This window comes from Anabrus simplex, chromosome 2 (assembly GCF_040414725.1).
Source record: "Anabrus simplex isolate iqAnaSimp1 chromosome 2, ASM4041472v1, whole genome shotgun sequence".
NCBI classification, from domain to species: domain Eukaryota; kingdom Metazoa; phylum Arthropoda; class Insecta; order Orthoptera; family Tettigoniidae; genus Anabrus; species Anabrus simplex.
Window position 1 is genome coordinate 1193684630 of NC_090266.1, and position 18697 is coordinate 1193703326.

Here is an 18697-nt window from a genome sequence, read left to right on the forward strand (position 1 = left end):
CATTCCTTGTGGCAATATGGGCTCTGTTATATCGTTGTTCTGCTGGGAGGTGGGATTCTGAACAGGTGTAAGGAGGAAGGATTTACATGGGTAACCTCCATCACCCAAAAGATAGCCATTAGCTATTTCTCTCGTCTCGAGACGCGCTCTCAGCCGAGAATTGTGAAATATTGTGCTATCATAAGTCGACCCTGGCCATCTTGCTACAATATCTCGTATCGTGAGGTTCGAATCGCTCACAATTTGCAGGTTTAGCGAGAAATAACCTTTCCTATTTCTAAATACCTCCCCATTTCACCTCCGGGAGACTGTATTCGCACATGAGTGCAGTCCAGCCCACCCAATACACCAAGGAACCCAGCTATTGTATGAAACCCTTCCATAACCTCCCTTTGTTTCCGCTGCGTAAGTGGAAGTTGAATGAACTGTGGCGATAACGACGCAAGTAGATCAGAAACCTTGTGTATTATCCGGCATACAGTTGTTCTGTCAACGTCACAGACATCACCGATCACTCCTTGAAATGTTCTAGTTTCATAGAACCGCAGCGCTATTAAAAGACGATTTCTAGGCGATATAGGACAGTTTCTCCCAGTCGGGCATTCCAATTGTTCACCATTTAAATCTAAAATGTAATTCACTGTTTCCTTACGCAATCTAAATCTTCTCTGGAACGAAACATCGCTTAATTCTTCAAATAAATCGCGTCTCTCTTCTATAATTCTACCTTCATTTCTTTCAAACTGATTAAGATACTGGAGATATAACCTATAGTTGTTAAGCTCCATCTTGGAATCTTTAACCACAGAGCACAAATACAACTTTACCGCGGTTTTCTTAGTTAACCGCTCGCTCACGGGCGGTAAACATTATACCGCGGTAAAATGTCGGTAAACTCGAAACCGAGCTTGGTGCAACAGAAATACGACTTTACCCTGGTAAAATTGTGAAGTTTACCGCGGTATTCTCTTTATCGAGGTTGGTGCACTCGGGCATAAATAATATATACTGTATGTATGTGTGTGTATATAACGATTTCATTCTTCAGTGTAACGGAATGGGTTAATCAATTAGAATGTGGCAATCATTTGATGACAAAGAAAGATACATTTTACAAGGGCAAAGTGCACTATTTCAATACCATGCTGTGTCAACGTGAGAGTCCTTGCAACTATTTCTGAGAAGAGATCAAATATTCTGGGCTGGAGTCATTACATTTTAGAGCATGGTCTCAGCATGAGTGATGTTTATCTCATTATGGTCGCATCATGTCAACATTGTGCATTCCAAGAAGGAAAGTACTTGTGATACAGTAGTAGGTTTTTAATCCGCACAATAGTCACTAGTAAAATAATTTACCGACAAGCTCAAATATAGGTGATCTGAATTACTGTCTAAATGGAAATAATATACCCACTTATTACTGGCATTATTGTCTAAATCTTTGGCTGAATGGTCAGAGGGTCCTGGCATCGACTCCCGGATGGGTCGGGGATTTTAATCGCATCTGGTAAATTCTTCTGGCTCGTGAACGTGACCGGATCCTATGACATTATGATAGAAGCCTGTCTCTCGGTAAAATTCGTTTGGGTGATGATAAAAATAATTAAAGCATTGGTGCTTGTAAGTGTGGGATACTTTACTACCAGTGACCTATAAGAGGTTAACGTCGTACCTACACAGACAGATCTTTTAGCGACAATGGATAGACAATCTAGGATTTAGAGGAAAGTTACTGTAGCCTTAATTAAGGTCTGGTGTGAAAATGGGAAACCGCGAAAAATATCATCTTCGGGCTGCCGATAGTGCGATTCGAACCCACCATCTCCGGAATACAAACTACCCAGCTACACGGCCCGAGTCATGTATGTATGTATGTATGTATGTATGTATGTATGCCTATGTATGTATGCTTATGTATAAGAGATAACTTTATCAAAGCAAGAGCATACGGGGAAAAGCCAAACCTTATTTACTACTGGATGTTTGTATAAGAAAATAATTGACTGCTCCAAAGAACACTGATAGTGAATGTAGAGTAGATGTTAGTTTCCGGCACGGTTTAGAGACGGGCAAATCAGATAATGCCGAGTGAGTAAGAAAAGGCGCAGCTTCCGTTATGAACAGACTGCTATACTACAAGTGTAACACTAGATATCATTCTCAGTACTAGTCCGTTATGAACAGACTGCTATACTACAAGTGTAACACTAGATATCATTCTCAGTACTCGTCCGTTATGAACAGACTGCTATACTACAAGTGTAACACTAGATATCATTCTCAGTACTCGTCCGTTATGAACAGACTGCTATACTACAAGTGTAACACTAGATATCATTCTCAGTACTCGTCCGTTATGAACAGACTGCTATACTACAAGTGTAACACTAGATATCATTCTCAGTACTAGTTCGTTATGAACAGACTACTATACCACAAGTGTAACACTAGATATCATTCTCAGTACTCGTCCGTTATGAACAGACTGCTATACTACAAGTGTAACACTAGATATCATTCTCAGTACTCGTCCGTTATGAACAGACTGCTATACTACAAGTGTAACACTAGATATCATTCTCAATACTAGTCCGTTATGAACAGACTGCTATACTACAAGTGTAACACTAGATATCATTCTCAGTACTCGTCCGTTATGAACAGACTACTATACCACAAGTGTAACACTATATATCATTCTCAGTACTAGTTCGTTATGAACAGACTACTATACCACAAGTGTAACACTAGATGTCATTCTCAGTACTATACTGCTAATAATAAGAGCTGGCGTCTGACATTTCTTAGAGGGAGGTCCGTTTTCTGCCTGCCGAGGCGGGATAAAGGGAGTGGCTGTGTGGTTGCCATGGAAACGAGGGTTGGGCGACTGCGGTTGCCATGGAGATAAAACTTCAGGGCAGCTCGTCTTGCTCGGAGTTGCCAAACCTGTCACTGTCACTGATAAGAACCTGATTGTTTGTATAAGAGTGATAGCAAATGGGACGACACCGCTCGGCCAGGTAGCCTACAACAGATCACAGCGGTCAGGATGAAGGAGGGAACAAGTGAGCCGGAAGCGACGGGTAAGAGCATGTGGGAAGGAATGCTGGAATGTGGCAACATCGTGAAATGGCACGTGCAGTGCTCCTCCCTCCAACCTTACCTGTCAGACGCCAACTTTAGTTAAGTCTAGTATAGTCCGTTATGAACAGACTGCTATACTACAAGTGTAACGTAACATATAGTATCATTCCCCGCATGTGTGTATGTGTGTGTATCTTCATGATTTTAACACATTTTTAAACGTGCAATGTACGTTTTTAGAACCTCGCTTAAAATGAGAATAAACTTTGGCTTACTCCAGCCTGCGAAAGTCACATTTTATGCACACTTAGAATTATAACACTAAAATGCATATTATGAGACAATAATTATACGTTAGGCTGACGATCTCAAAGTCTGCACCCTAAAAATAGGCAATAGCATTAGCAAATGACAAGGATGAATAATGCTGAGAACACGGATACAGGGACATTATTTTATCTATTCGGGGGATTCTCACTCGCCCGGTTGCCTGCGCTGCGAGCCTGTCTGCCGCCAAGGACTTTGCTGTAATGCGGTTCTCGGCGTCACAAGCCCCACTCCTATGCAGTCTGCTGAGAGCTTTATAAGCGTATGGTTCAGTTTAGTCAAATGTTCACATGCTTAATGCTCAGTGTGTTGTTCCAATGCCATTTTCATTACGTGAACATGTTTATATACATAATACCTTCATAAAGTACAGAAAATATTGTGTGAAAACACGCGCTGGCCGCATTACGACAAAGTGCTTGGCGGGAGACAGGCTCGCAGCGCAGGCGACGGGACCAGTGAGAGTCCCCCGAATATATAAAGTAATGTCCCTGTATAATAAACTGGCATTTCTTATACACTCGGATAGAGAACGAGCAATTATTATTTTCGGGTTTAAAGGAACATAAACATATCTAGAAAACAAATTAGAACAGTTTTGCTTAATCGGCGATAGCGGTTTAATGTCGCACTAATCAGAAAGTTTTCGGCGACCATGGGGTACGAAAGGGCTTGGACTAGAAAGTAAGCGGCCGTGGCCTTATTTACGGTCTGGTGTAAAAATGGTAAACCATGGAATACCACATCCTGTGCTGCCAATAATGGAGATCGAACCGGTGTCGTCCAGTTGTTATCAGTCCCGTTTGGTATCACTCAGATAGAATGCAAGACTAATTTATGTTTGATGCGTTAAACATTGTCCCATTTTCAATGCCTCTTATCAGTGTACTCACTCTGAGAATATACCGGTTATGATTTACAAACACTCATGTTGCTCTGAGGTAATTCCCTACTGAAGGACTGGTACAGGGAGACAGCCCTCAAGTAACTGGCAACTACTACATGCTAGGATTCTGATGATACTCACGGGTATCAGAGCTTGCCCGCCGTAAGCTTTTTTTTTATTCGGGGGCAGGGGGGAGCGGAGGCGTGATATTAAAGGTGGGGAAAACCACATAGGCAGTAAAAGAAAGAGTTTACATGTAAAATCTGACTTTTTGTAGATAACACATGCAAGGATGTGAGCTGTAAAGTTCCAGAGATTGTGTTAGTTAGGAATGTGTGTCATGCAATCATAACCATTTCCTTGCCATAGTCAATTATTATGGGGATCAGTCCTTCTTGTCACTGCCGGGTGCGGCTCGTGTCCGCTAGCGTCCGGGTTTTGGGCCACAGGTTGGTCTCATAGTCCAGCAGACAGTGGTCCCTGGTGCCAAATACCAAATACCTAGGAGTAGTCCAGCTCACGTCCTTGCATGTGCTATCCCAAGTTTTAGCTCTAAGACGACTACCTAGCCGAGGCGAAAGAGCTTGGGATCCATTCTCCATCAAGGTCGAACATTTAGAAATGAGACTTCTACTTTTGGAGAGGCACATGAACCTGGGTTCACTCAACCTACACCAGAAATGAGTAAGGTACCTGGAGGAAAAGGTGGCCAGGCCCATTACGTGTCCAGGTTACGGATATTGTATGCCCTTCACTCCTCCAACGGCCTCATGGACAGTACGGAGATGGCTTTCCTTTGGTATTAATGAATACGTATTTCGGATATTCGTTAAAGATCGACTTACCCAGGTGTAGAGTGCGCAAAGATAAAAATAAAATCATGTGTCTTCTTAGGAATAACACTTTTAAGAAAATAAAATGTGAATTCCATAATCTTCTATTAAAAAGCGTTTAGGAAAGATTTTCCACAAAGGTTGTTGGTCATTTCATGGTACGGTATCCCATCAATGAGTATTTGGAAACTGACTGGCTTCACCTCAACTAGGCCTATTGTATTATAGTCTATTGACCATATTTTACTGTAGTCCGACTCCTTAGTTAAATGGTCAGCGTATTGGCCTTCGGTTCAGAGGGCCCTAGGTTCGATTTCCAGCTGGACCGAAGATTTTAACTGCGTATAGTTAATTTCTCTGACTCGTGGAAATGGGTTTTTGTCGTTGTCCGAACACATTCCTTTTCATATTCACACAACACACCATCACGGGAAAACGCAACAGTGAATACATCCATCCACAGAGGGTTGGCGTCAGGAAGGCAATCCGACCGTAAAACCGAGCCAAGTCCTCATGTGCGGCACAGTTCGCATCCGCGACCCATCGGTGCGGAGGTGGAGAAGAATAAGAATAAGAAGAAGACCATATTTACTGTACAAGACATAGTTTTGTAAACCGGTTATTTCCTACGTTTTTCGAGAGTCGGCGATCATTGTTGATGTAGTGATATTTAATTAGCAGTATTTTGTTTGTTGTTGTTTCTTTTATCTTATGGGAAGGCTGACCGGCTCCATGGCTAAATGATTAGCCTGCTGGCCTTTGGTCACAAGGGTCCCGGGTTCGATTCCCGGCAGGGTCGGGAATTTTGACTTAATTTCGCTGGCACGGGGGCTGGGTGTACGTGTCGTCTTCATCATCATTTCATCCTCATCACGACGCGGAGGTCGCCTACGGGAGTCAAATCAAAAGACTTGCCCCTGGCGAGCCGAACTTGTCCTCGGACACTTTCGGAACTAAAAGCCATACGCCATTTCATTTCATTTTATGGGAAGGCTATTGCACGTAACTGATTAATAAACACTCGGATTACTGGCTAACTGGAACAAAAATGTGGTAATTAGACTGGAACTGGGGCAATACTGACAGGTAGTTCCGCGTTGCACAGCGTTCGACTTGACTAAGTGGTATAACTGTGTCTCTTAACATAACGTTATGGCGAGTTGGCCGTGCGATCAGGGGCACGCGGCTGTGAGCTTGCATCCGGGAGATAGTGGGTTCGAATCCCACTGTCGGCAGCCCTGAAGATGGTTTTCCGTGGTTTCCCATTTTCACACCAGGCAAATGCTGGGGATGTACCTTAATTAAGGCCACGGCCACTTCCTTCCAACTCCTAGGCCTTTCCTACCCCGTCGTCGCCATCCTACACCAGAAATGAGTACGGTACCAGGTTAAATCCTGGAGGAAAAGGTGGCCAGGCCCATTACTTGTCCAGGTTACGGATATTGTAAGCCCTCCACTCCTCCAACGGCCTGACGGACAGTATAGTATATCGTAAAAGTAATTAGTGGGACGTAAAAACAATAACATTATTATTAAATTCTAGGGTTATTTTAAACCTGACGCTGAATGAAAGTGCATGTGATAAAACGATGAAGGGAGGGGGTACTTAGAAAGGGACCAAGCAGGTGTACTTCACAGGTTTTTACTCACTCACGTAATCACCTGCAGTGGGATCGTTTTGGAAAGCAGAATACTGTGGACATTTTTTGTTACTGAGCACCAATATACAGACTGATGCATCAAAACGAGGTTCGTAAATAGAACCCCCATGTATCATAAATAGCCTGCAGTGTTTTGGTTCATTACACAACCAAACATCTTGTTATTTAATTAACTCAATAATAGTAAAGGACCCATGAGTGTCAATATTTATAAGATGCCAAGGAAACAATAAGAGAACGCGCCGAGTTCAGAACGTCATATCATCCACAATCTAAACTTAACGCCTTCAATTTTTAGAGCATATTTCTACACATTGTCCTGTCTGTTATGAACCATTCCGCTGAAGTCCACAGAACTGTGGTTTGGCCGCCTCTCTTTGTCTGAATGGTCAGCGTAGTGGCCTTTCGCTCAAAGAGACCGGGCTTCGATTCATGGTTGGGCAGGGGATTTTAGCTGAGTCTGGTTAATTCCTCTGGCTCGGGGACTAGATTTTGTTGTAATTTTACTACACACCATCTCCACCACAGAAACTCGGAATAGTGAATACATCCACCCGTAAAACTGCACCAAATCTACCTGTAGTACCAATTGGAAAAAGTGAAGAAGAAGAAGAAGAGGAAGAAGAAGAATACGGTAGTTTGACGACCTAGTTATGTCGATCTGACCAATGTGCACCAGCCGGCGTAGCTCAGCTGTCACCGAGCTCGATAGCTGCAGTCGCTTAAGTGCGGCCAGTATCTAGTATTCGGGAGATAGTAGGTTCGAACCCCACTGTCCGCAGCCCTGAAAATGGTTTTCCGTAGTTTCCCATTTTCACACCAGGCAAATGCTGGAGCTGTACCTTAATTAAGGCCACGGCCGCTTCCTTCCCACTCCTAGCCCTTTCCTGTCCCATCGTCGCCGTAAGACCTATCTGTGTCGGTGCGACGTAAAACAACTAGCTCAGCTGTCAAGGCGTTGGTCTTCCAACTGTGCTCATGATTGGCTGTTGTCGAGTTTGGCCCAGCGCATGACTGTTGTTATTTGATTGTGTTTAATATACCGGGCCAATCACCTAAAATTACCACCGGGAATAATTCCGAGCTGAAATGTACAATTGATGCACTGTTTCCACAGAATAGAAGTGCAGGCTTCCAACAATGATCAGAAATCCGTTTACGGACAGGAAGGTTATTTTTCAATGTTTTTAAATTTCGTGTGGCTATTTCTAGCCGGGTGCAGCCCTTGTAAGGCACACCCTCCGATGAGAGTGGGCGGCATCTGCCATGTGTAGGTAACTGCGTGTTATTGTGATGGAGGATAGTGTTATGTATGGTGTGTGAGCTGCAGGGATGTTGGGGACAGCACAAACACCCAGCCCGCGAGCCACTGGAATTAACCAATGAAGGTTAAAATCCCGACCCGTCCGGGAATCGAACCCGGGATCCTCTAAACCGAAGGTCAGTACGATGACCATTCAGCCAACGAATCGAACTATTTTTCAAATAGAACCATGCCTGTGGACACAATTGGCAACATGGGACAAATAGTTAATGAAATATCATCATTTGATTTTTTGGATGTTATGTCTGAATGCCACTGTCACTAGTCGGAACCGCAGACATATAGCCTAGTAAATAGACAGGCAGCGCCGTATCTCGTAGTATTAGTGCTAGTGGTGCCGGAAACTACAGATTCATGGTAAACATGCATGTTACTATGTTACGTGCAGTTTTGTTTTATGTTGTTTTTATGTATATTTCTCATTAATTTATCGGAAAAATACTGTGTGGCAGAATGATGAATACTCGTGTAGTGTTTGGGTGTGGTTTGTCCTATTCATGAAGAAAGAATAAGGCAGGGATAAGAGTTTGAATACACCGGTAAGTGGCGTACTTGTGCTCATGTACACTTGTTGCCTACTTATTAATGTAATTACATTTACCATTAAAGATGCCTAATTCACTTCCCTCCGGTGTATATTTGTTGGCGTTACACCCCTTGTGATGGAGTGAGGCATAGGGCCTAATAATAATAATAATAATAATAATAATAATAATAATAATAATAATAATAATAATAATAATAATGTTATTACAGCATTTGGTTACAAGTTAAGTTTTTGTTTTGCTGGTGTTAGCACTTGAATAACAGCGGTCTCTATCTCTTCTAATCTTTAAAGATATATTATACGGATGTCAAAATTACCGTTAAAATTAGAGTGGATGAATTGGTCAATCAATCAATCAATACTGATCTGCATTTAGGGCAGTCGCCCAGGTGGCAGATTCCTTATCTGTTGTTTTCCTAGCCTTTTCTTAAATGATTTCAAAGAAATTGGAACTTTATTGAACATCTCCCTTGGTAAGTTATTCCAATCCCTAACTCCCCATTCCTGTAAATGAATATTTGCCCCAATTTGTCCTCTTGAATTCCAACTTTATCTTCATACTGTGATCGTTCCTACTTTTAAAGACGCCACTCAAACTTATTCGTCTACTACTGTCATTCCACGCCATCTCTCCGCTGACAGCTCGGAACATACCACTTAGTCGAGCAGCTCGTCTTCTTTCTCCCAATTCTTCCCAGCCCAAAATTTGCAACATTTTTGTAACGCTACTCTTTTGTCGGAAATCACCCAGAACAAATAGAGCTGCTTTTCTTTGGATCTTTTCCAGTTCTTGAATCAGGTAATCCTGGTGAGGGTCCCATACACTGGAACCATACTCTAGTTGGGTTCTTACCAGAGACGTAGCCTATATGCCCTCTCCTTTACAACCTTACTACAACCCCTTGCATCAATCGAAATAGGGTGTTAGGTTTATTATCACACAATATTTTTGAATAAACTTATATTGCAGGATTTGTGGTAAAGATGTTAGCCAATTCTCTGCAATGCGATACTTGTAAGGAAGCTGTTGTACAAAAAGAAAATCCTTAGCCGGGCTGAGTAACTCAGACGGTTGAGGCGCTGGACTTCTGAATCCATCTTGGCAGGTTCGATCCTGGCTCAGTCCCGTGGTATTTAAAGGTACCGGTGTTCAAATATGTCAGCCTCGTATCGGTACATTTACTGACACGTAAAACACGTGCGGGACCAAATTCCGGCACTTCGGAACTCCGAAAACCGTAAAAGTAATTAGTGGGACGTAAAATAAATTGCATAAAACACTATTATTAGAAAATCCTTATCCACTCATTTCTTAGCAGAATAGAGGTAATCCGTATGTTCCTGCGAAATATGTCCATGTGTGCAAACTTACTGAGATATATTTCGGAGAGAATACATGTCATGGTTTAAGCCCTGTCATGAAAGAGAACATACCAAATGAAGTCACAGCTCAGTTGCATGTAACATTTCCTTTTTCAAGTTAAAGCTCACATGATTTAGACCTAAACTGAAAGGACACGCACGTTTATCGCCTTATTAGTGTAATTTCATCACTCTACCTGAAAATACGTGGTCGAGCGCGCCTGGTGGCCACGATCGTTAAGGCGTCGAAGTCCAAACAGTCTGACACCGTTGGTCGAAAAAAATGTCACCATCAGAATGTTGGCCGGCAGGGTAAGAGAGGTGGTGGTATACAATTTCTAATCACTAAATTGCGTGCCAAAAGCCTGGATTAAATTCCAAACCTCTCCGCAGTGCTCATATGGAGTGAAGGCATATGCCGCTGTTGATGGTGATTCGTCCGTCGGATGGTGACGTTAAGCCTTGAGCAGACCCATTTGTGCTATTCGACAGGAGTAGGCTATGTGCCGGCACCGAGTTGCACCCTCTCCCTTCCTAGTATCACATATCGCGTGATTCATTTCATATACTCCTCTGATGAGGTTGACTTCAGGAAGGGCATCCGGTCATAAAAACTCGCCACGACAGATTCATCTCACCTCATACCCGACCCCGTAGAGAAACGTGGTTTATGCTCAGTCATGAACGATAACATACCAAATGAAGTCACAGCTCAGTTGTATGTAACTGAATTGGACAAACAAACAAACCTGAAAATGAGTGTGAATCACGAGTGTCGTCCCATTTGCGATCACTCTTATCAGTGAGAACATAATGACTTACACTCAGGTTCCTGTGAGGGAATTCGCTTCTGAAGGACTGGCATAAGGGGACAGTCCTCAAGTAACTGGCGAAAACCACGTGCTAGGATTCTTATGTTGAAACTCAATAAATTGCTTAATTTTTCTGTTTAAATTACTTAAGTTTGCCGTTTGAGTCTGATGCGTTAACATCGGGATAGATTAACAGACACTAAATATGACTCACATGTACGTTATGTTTAGAGGAGGTTATTATTATTATTATTATTATTATTATTATTATTATTATTATTTATTTTCCTTAAATTGTACATGTACAATTTAGGGGTGGTAGATGGAGAAAGGGCAAGCCCCACATACACGGAAGTGCCTCCATCTCCACATGTGTACATAAACTCTACTGAATATTTACATACAAACTTATGTAGACAATTTTAAATTTACATATTTACACTACAAACACTGTACCCTTAGAATAATAATTATCTTGATTTATCCTGAAAATAATAGAGTAAGAACACCCAGCCATTTATACTCTCACTCAGACCCCTGTATACACACTCATTCACAACCACTCACACTCACACCCGCGCACGCATACACATTCGCCCACATACACCTGTACTTGCACCCATCCTTCTTGCAATTCTAATTTATACAAGTTATATACATCACATATAGGTTTATATTTACATATACATTTTCTTTACTTCGCGGAGGAAGTGAGGAAGAGGAAGTAGCTTTACCTCAGATGGTATAAGGTTCCACGTACGAGCAGCCCTTGAGTAAAACCCATTTAAATATGAGGTTGTAGGTATAATGGCGGTCAAATGAGCTTTAAAAAGCAAGATAAAACCTACCTTTTACACCATCATCGGCCAGGAGAAAATTCTCCTCGTCAGACATTTTTGGGATTTCTTCACGAAGAATATCGACGGAAATTCTTGGCTCTTTTTTTTACTCCTTGAGTATGGTTTGTGTTTCGGTACTCCTCACTCTTTAAAGTGTAGAACTGTGACGTCCTTGTAACGAATTCGTAACCCCTGTTTAGTATAGGCTGAATTTCTTCGTCAAATACCTGAGGAAATGCCTTACTGTTGTCCTCGCGGGATCGCTTCTTCGCCCGGAATGTAGCTTTCTTTACGTCCAAGTTCACCTCGTCAGGAACGCACTGATGATCGATTATTCTCACCACCGTATCGTTTTGACACACTATTCTGCCTTTACACTGGGATTTCTTCTATTTTGAACGTACCCATGTCGCCAAACATCCTTGACTTTCCCGTAAATTTCTATAAGAGTATCCATTATATAAAGCACAGGGCTTGCCTCAAGTAAGTACGCAGATAATAACAAAACTTACATCAAAGATGGATGTCTACACCCGGAATAAGTACAGACATGGACAAAAGTATTCATACCCCAACCCACCCAAAACAAAATGCTTTACTGCTGGACCAGTACGGGGTACAGGTCAAAATTACAAACCCAGACGTATACCTTGTACAGCAGTGTATATTAAAAAGCACAAAATAAACTGGAAGTAAATAACAGTACATAACAAAGCAACAAATTCGTACTCCATGACACTACTTATCTGGACATAAGTATTCATACCGTATTCCAGAAGTTCACAACTCAATGAAGAAACAGATATTATCAACACGATCAGTAGCGCGTTTGTTTGTCTTTCCTGTATATTATTTCTTTTAACCTGCTGGGCATTGAGAACACCAGTTTTCGTGTTAGTTCAGATGAAATGTTCTCCCATTCTTGTTGTAATAACGGTTTCAAGTGTGGTTTACCTGTTTTCTTAGTCTGGACTCCAATTCCTTCCATAGATGTTCGATGGGGTTGTATCCGACGATTGGGAAGGTGTTGTTAATGTGTGCGGCGTGTTGTAGAGTACCCACAAACGAACAATTTCCGCCGTATGTTTGGGGTCATTGTCGTGTTGGAAGTAAAACTCATTAGCAATCCTAAGCTCTTCGGCGCTTTTGCGAACGTTTTCTTTCAGGATGTTCAAATATTGAAATCTATTCATAAATAGAAACTCTCCGACACCTGATGCGGCCATTGAGCCCCTCACCATAACCCCACCCCCGCCGTGCTTCACAGTGGTAACCGAGGTTCTGCTCATCGAGCTCTGTGTTAGGGCGTCTCCACACTAAAATGCGACCATCACTTCGGAAAGTATTACATTTACTCTCATTTGTAAACATCACTGTCGACCAAAACGCATTATCTTTCGTCACATATTCTTTTGTAAATTGTAGTCTCTTCCGTCGATTCATTTTCGTTATGTGCGGTTTCTTTCTGGGACCCTAGATCGATACCCAGCACGATGAAGGAAGCTCCTGACTGTTTTGTGTGACACTGCATGATGGAAATATTCTGCCAGCTGCGATGCTATTGCCGAAGATGTAGTGCGTGGTTGTTTTTAATTGTGGTTACTATGAACCTTTCTTCTGTGCGGTCAGTTTCTTCGGACGTCCACTTCTTTTCTTGCTTATAAGAACATTCTGTCATTTTAACCTATGTATGATGCTTTGCACAGTTGGTTTACTTCTTCCAATGATGTTTCCGACCTCGGAATACGATTTCCCTTGGTGGTGAAGGCGTAGAATAAGTCTTCTCTCTTCAACAGACGTTTCCCTAGTTTTCCTCGCCGTTGGAGTAGTGCCATCTGTGACCAGCTGATCAGTCCGTCTCTCTCTGCATCTACTACACAACTAATGCCATGGAACAACCAAGGTTTCTGTTTATTCGTTCAAACCCCCATTTTTACACGTAAGGTATGAATACTTATGTCCAGACAAGTAGTGTCATAGAGTACGCATTTGTTGCTTTGTTATGTACTGTTATTTACTTCCAGTTTATTTTGTGCTTTGTAATGACCACTGCTGTACAAGGTATACGTTTGGTTTTGTAATTTTGACCTGTACTCCGTATTGGTCCAGGAATAAAGCATTTTGTTTTGGATGGCTAGGGGTATGAATACTTTTGTCCATGTCTGTATGTTGAAAACTATAGACTAATATTACCTCCAAAAAGTTCAAGAGAGAGGGGACGTGTTGGGTAAATTCCTGAGCCTAGGCTTGTCACACGGTTATCTGGAGTACGCCCTAATTAGAAGTTCCTCTGCTGCATGGACGTTGGAAAACCCAGACAGGCTGCTGATAATTTTACAGTGATCGCAAATGGGACACGAAGTGGTATTTCTTCGCATTCCTTTTTCCTCTGTAATGGGAGTGATCGCAAATGGGACAAATTTTGCTGTGATCGCAAATGGGACACAACCGAATCATGCTGTAAGAGAGCTGAATGGAAACAGATTTGACCAAAGATCGGTCTATTATAAAACAGGTTGGTTATTTTTAAGCATTGGTAAATTTATATAGACCTACCAGTCCTTTTTTTTTTCAACAGTAAAATAAAGGACCTAATAGGTCTAATTAATCAATGTTATTGTAATTATTTCGACGTGTTTTTAATTATTTTAATTATCTCCTGTCCAACATTCCCGTTTCGGCTACTATTTTACATTAAAGCCGCGGCCGCACGCTTCCGGCTTCAGAATCCTGCTGCTCATTGCCAGTCTAAATCTATATGTCTATGGTCGGAACTATCTTGAAGAACGAAATCAAAGACCAAGAAAGACGACATTCATGGGAGCAAACACATTAGGAATAGCCTAGGGGTAAGTACTTTTTATTTACTAGTGGTTTAACGTCGCACCAATGTGGATCGGTTTACGTCAACGATGGGAGAGGAAAGTGCTACGACAGGGAAGCAAACGGTCGTGGCCTTAATTAAGGTACCACTGCAGAATCTTCCTCGTCTAAAAATGGGAAAACACGGAAAAGGACACGACTCGAACCCACTGTCCCTCGAATGCAAGCTCACAGCTACGCGACCCTAACCGCGCAGCCAACTCACTCGGTAGGTAACTACTCTACTCCATCTCGTACCCATGAAAGCGTCTACTTTCGAATATTCGCCTTTGCCTTTAAATGTAAAACAAATACATAAAAAATCTTGCTAGTGTTTCTTTTTCTATTTATTTTACGTCGCACCGGCACAGACAGATCTTTTTGACGAGGGGATAGGACAGGGCTCGGACTGGGAAGGAAGCGACCTTGGTCTTAATAATGAAGTAGGTAGGCTACAGGTCCAGCATTTACCTGGCATAAACGTGGAAAACAACTGAAATCCATCTTCAGGGCTGCTGGTAAATTCACCATCTCCCGAATGCAAGCTCACAGCCACGTGCCGAAACCGCGTAGCCAAAGCTCTCGGTAGTAGTGGTTTTTAAAGTCGCTCTCAGATAGGTTTTCGGCGACTATGGGAGGGGGGGGGGGCTCGTGGACTTCAGTAAATTCAGCCCCACCATTTGCCTGGTGTAAAAATGGGAACCCATGTAAAACAATCTTCAAACCAACCATCTCCAGAATGCAAGTTCACAGCTGACTGTATCGTTCTTTGTAAGGATGATGTTCTAAGAGAACAGAGTGATATTCTCAGGAGGGCTACTGTTTATATCTGAGTTTAATGCTAACGATGTTTTGAGACCTCATTCCGTATAATCTCAACTGGTAAGCGACAAATGGTCAGTCAGGCTTGAGACTAACGAGTTGAGATTAGAAAGTAACTCACTTCCAGTGCTAACTCGAGTCTTGACGAACATCGGCCAACTCTGGCTGATCAAGCGTGACTAAACTACCGTTGTTGATGATGATGATGATGATGATGATTTTTTCTTTTTGCTAGTTGCTTTACGTCGCGCCGACACAGATAGGTCAGGATGGGACAGGAAAGGGCTAGGAGTGGGAAGGAAGCGGCCGTGGCCTTCATTAAGATACAGCCCCAGCATTTGCCTGGTGTGAAAATGGGAAACCACGGAAAACCATTTTCGGGGCTGCCGACAGTGGGGTTCGAACCTACTATCTCCCGAATACTGGATACTGGCCGCACTTAAGCGACTGCAGCTATCGAGCTCGCTGATGATGATCTTTGGGTCACCTGAACATATACTGACTTGATACAGCACTCCATTGTTGTTGTTGTTTGAGTCATCATTCCAAAGACTGGTTTGATGCAGCTCTCAATGCCACCCTATCCTGCGCTAAGCTTTTCATTTCTACGTAACTACTACATCCTACATCTGCTCTAATCTGCTTGTCTTATTCATACCTTGGTCTACCCCTGCCGTTCTTACCGCCCAAACTTCCCTCAAAAGAACAAGTCCCGGATGCCTTAAGGTGTGTCCTGTCATTCTATCTCTTCTCTCGTCAAATTCAGCCAAGTCGATATCCTCTCACCAATTCGATTCAGTATCTCTTCGTTAGTGAATCGATCTATCCATCTCACTTTTAGCATTCTTCTGTAACACCACATTGCAAAAGCTTCCATTATCTTTCTTTCTGAACACTCCATACCCTGCGCTAATCTGGTCATCACTATGTAACTGTTGCATCTAGAAACTGTCCGCCTTCGTAGCGTAACGGTTAGCACGGTTAGAAATTTAAGAATGGTAGGAGGGCTGGTATGTGGTTGAAATGGTACATGCAGCTCGCTCACCTCCAATGGGGGTGTGCCTGAAAAGAGCTGCACCACCTCGGGAGGAGGACACGAGTTTACTAACTAGAAACTAAGACGACGGTTGCTGTTCACAGGACCAATCATCGAGTTCATCTGCTCTAATCTGTTCGCAATATTAAATGACTCGGTCCTGGACGTCTAACGGAGTTCCCTTTATGGTCGAATATCGAAGAATCTCATCATCTGAGTTTGATTAATACACTAATTGTACTTATTTTTTGCTAGTGGTTTAACGTCACACTAACACATCGACGGTTTTCGGCGACGCACGGATGGGAAAGGGCTAGGAATGGGAAGGTAGCGGCCGGGATCTTAATTAATGTACAGCCCCTGGTGTGAAAGTGGGAAACCACGGAAAACCATTTTCAGGGCTACCGGCGGTGGAATTTGAGCCCACCATCCCCCCCCCCCCAATGCAAACTCAGAACTACGCGACCTAACCGCACGGCCAACTTGCTCGGTAAGTAGATAGACAGAGAGAGAGCGAGACGTGTAAGAGCATTTTGGAAAAAATATAACAATAATGGTATTATTTTTACGTCTCACTAAGTACGTATAAGACGCCAAGTGCCGGAATTTTGTCCGGTATGAATTCTTTGGCGTGCTGGTACATCTACTGACACGAGGCTGGCGTATCTGATCACCTTCAAATACCACTGGACTGAGTCATGATCGAACCCACCAATTTCGACTCAGAAGACCAGCGCTTCACCATCTGAGCCACTCAGCCTGGTAGAAGTAAGATAAAAGCTGATTGAAGTTAAATTTATCTTTCCTTAAAACAATTATTCAGATGATGAGCTGAAATGGGTAAAACGCTTCTGTTAACAGGCTACACTGATCCGAAACCCATCTCACTGAAGTTCTGTGCGTTGGACGCTTTAGTGATTTGTTTAGTTCACCATTGTCGAATCCTACATGATACCAGATAACCAATAACATTATTATTTATCCTACATTTTGTCATCGTTTGAAATTCATCCCTATTTTAAAAATACGATGATACTTGTTGTTTAAATGGGCCTAACATCTAAGTCATCGGACGTTAAAAAAAAAGAAAGGTTACATTTCGTCGGAGAGACATGCTTGTTTTGTCTATGAGACCTGTTTCCTTTTCGAAATTTCTGTTAATACATAGCCTACATACACTATAACATTATTTATTTTACGCCCCACCTTCCATTCTTACAGTATTGTTATTATTATTCAGTCTGGAATTCCCCCTGAATGAACTAATCTCGCCCGTTTCCACCAATTGCTGAGACTTTTCCTTAGATGCTGCGTTCCTCATTTTTCTGAAGCGTCTCTCGGCTTAGCTTATCAACACCGCCCCTCTAGGTGCCCTAACCTCTTTCATTTGCATCATGTGACCCAACAATATAAAACGAGCTCTTCGCACTTATTTCTTTGACATATTCTTTCCTAACTTGGCCTTTCGACATTTTGAAAGCTCTTAGACCATTGTTCCCACTTGCCTGTACTAGCAAACTTTCACCAACTTTCATGTCTGAACCGCGCTCCCGCAGATTCCTTTGACATATTCTTTCCCAACTTAGCCTTTCTCGGGTCGTTCTGAAAGCTCTTCTACCATTGTTCCAATTTGCCTGTACTAGCAACCTTTCATGTCTGACCCCTCCTCCCCCCCCCCCTTGCCCCCCTCGCTGAAGGTTCTTTCTGCGAATTTGAATACTATAGTTCTACTTCACTTCAAATATCGTAGTCAATACATCATGGAATCTACAGTTTTACTTCGTACATGAACCATATTGACGTTTGTCATTTCGAGTGGTAAATTTTCTTAGAGCATAACGTAATGGAATAGGATGCATCACGAGAGCAAGTGCAACAGTGCGATATTCAACGGACCTCATTATTTTTGTGCACATCCATGGTCATGGTCAAAAATCTCTGGGAGAAACAAACAAATAAATAAATAAATAAATAAACAAATCCTGTCCGCGTTTGCGGCGGCCAGGTCAGTAGCGGGAGAAGCTATGCAGCACGTGCACTTCGCATGACACACCGTGCTGTGGTCGAGGGGAGGGAGAGTTTTAAAATCCAAGCCTGGCTCCACGCCAACCAGTAACCGAGCAGAATGCGATACGCAACTGACCAATAGGAGGCTTTGGCGCCTTGGCTAGGTTAATAACTATTGGAAGCGTAGCCCAGTTACAAATAGTTCGCCTTGGTGTCGGAGCGTATTGACATTGTGCAGCGCTTGGAGCAGCAAGTCTGAGCTTATTTTTGGACCACATCAGTAACAAGTACG

The 18697-nt window shown here is 42.6% G+C and overlaps 2 protein-coding genes across 7 annotated transcripts in view; one reads left to right on the top strand and one right to left on the bottom strand.

Annotated features, from left to right (window-relative positions):
• Adat1 (Adenosine deaminase, tRNA-specific 1) overlaps positions 1–18697 on the bottom strand; it is a 278918-nt gene that overhangs the window by 39818 nt on the left and 220403 nt on the right. The gene's annotated exons all lie outside the window — the stretch shown is intronic.
• Positions 1–18697, top strand: part of LOC136864784 (uncharacterized) — a 91635-nt gene that overhangs the window by 12656 nt on the left and 60282 nt on the right. For 2 of the 4 annotated variants that reach the window (XM_067142166.2, XM_067142170.2), the window contains exon 1: positions 18540–18692. The exons of the other annotated variants lie outside the window; for them this stretch is intronic. The gene's annotated coding sequence lies outside the window, so the exon portion shown is untranslated. Of the gene's footprint in view, positions 1–18539; positions 18693–18697 lie in introns of those variants that run through there. 4 annotated transcript variants of the gene reach the window in all.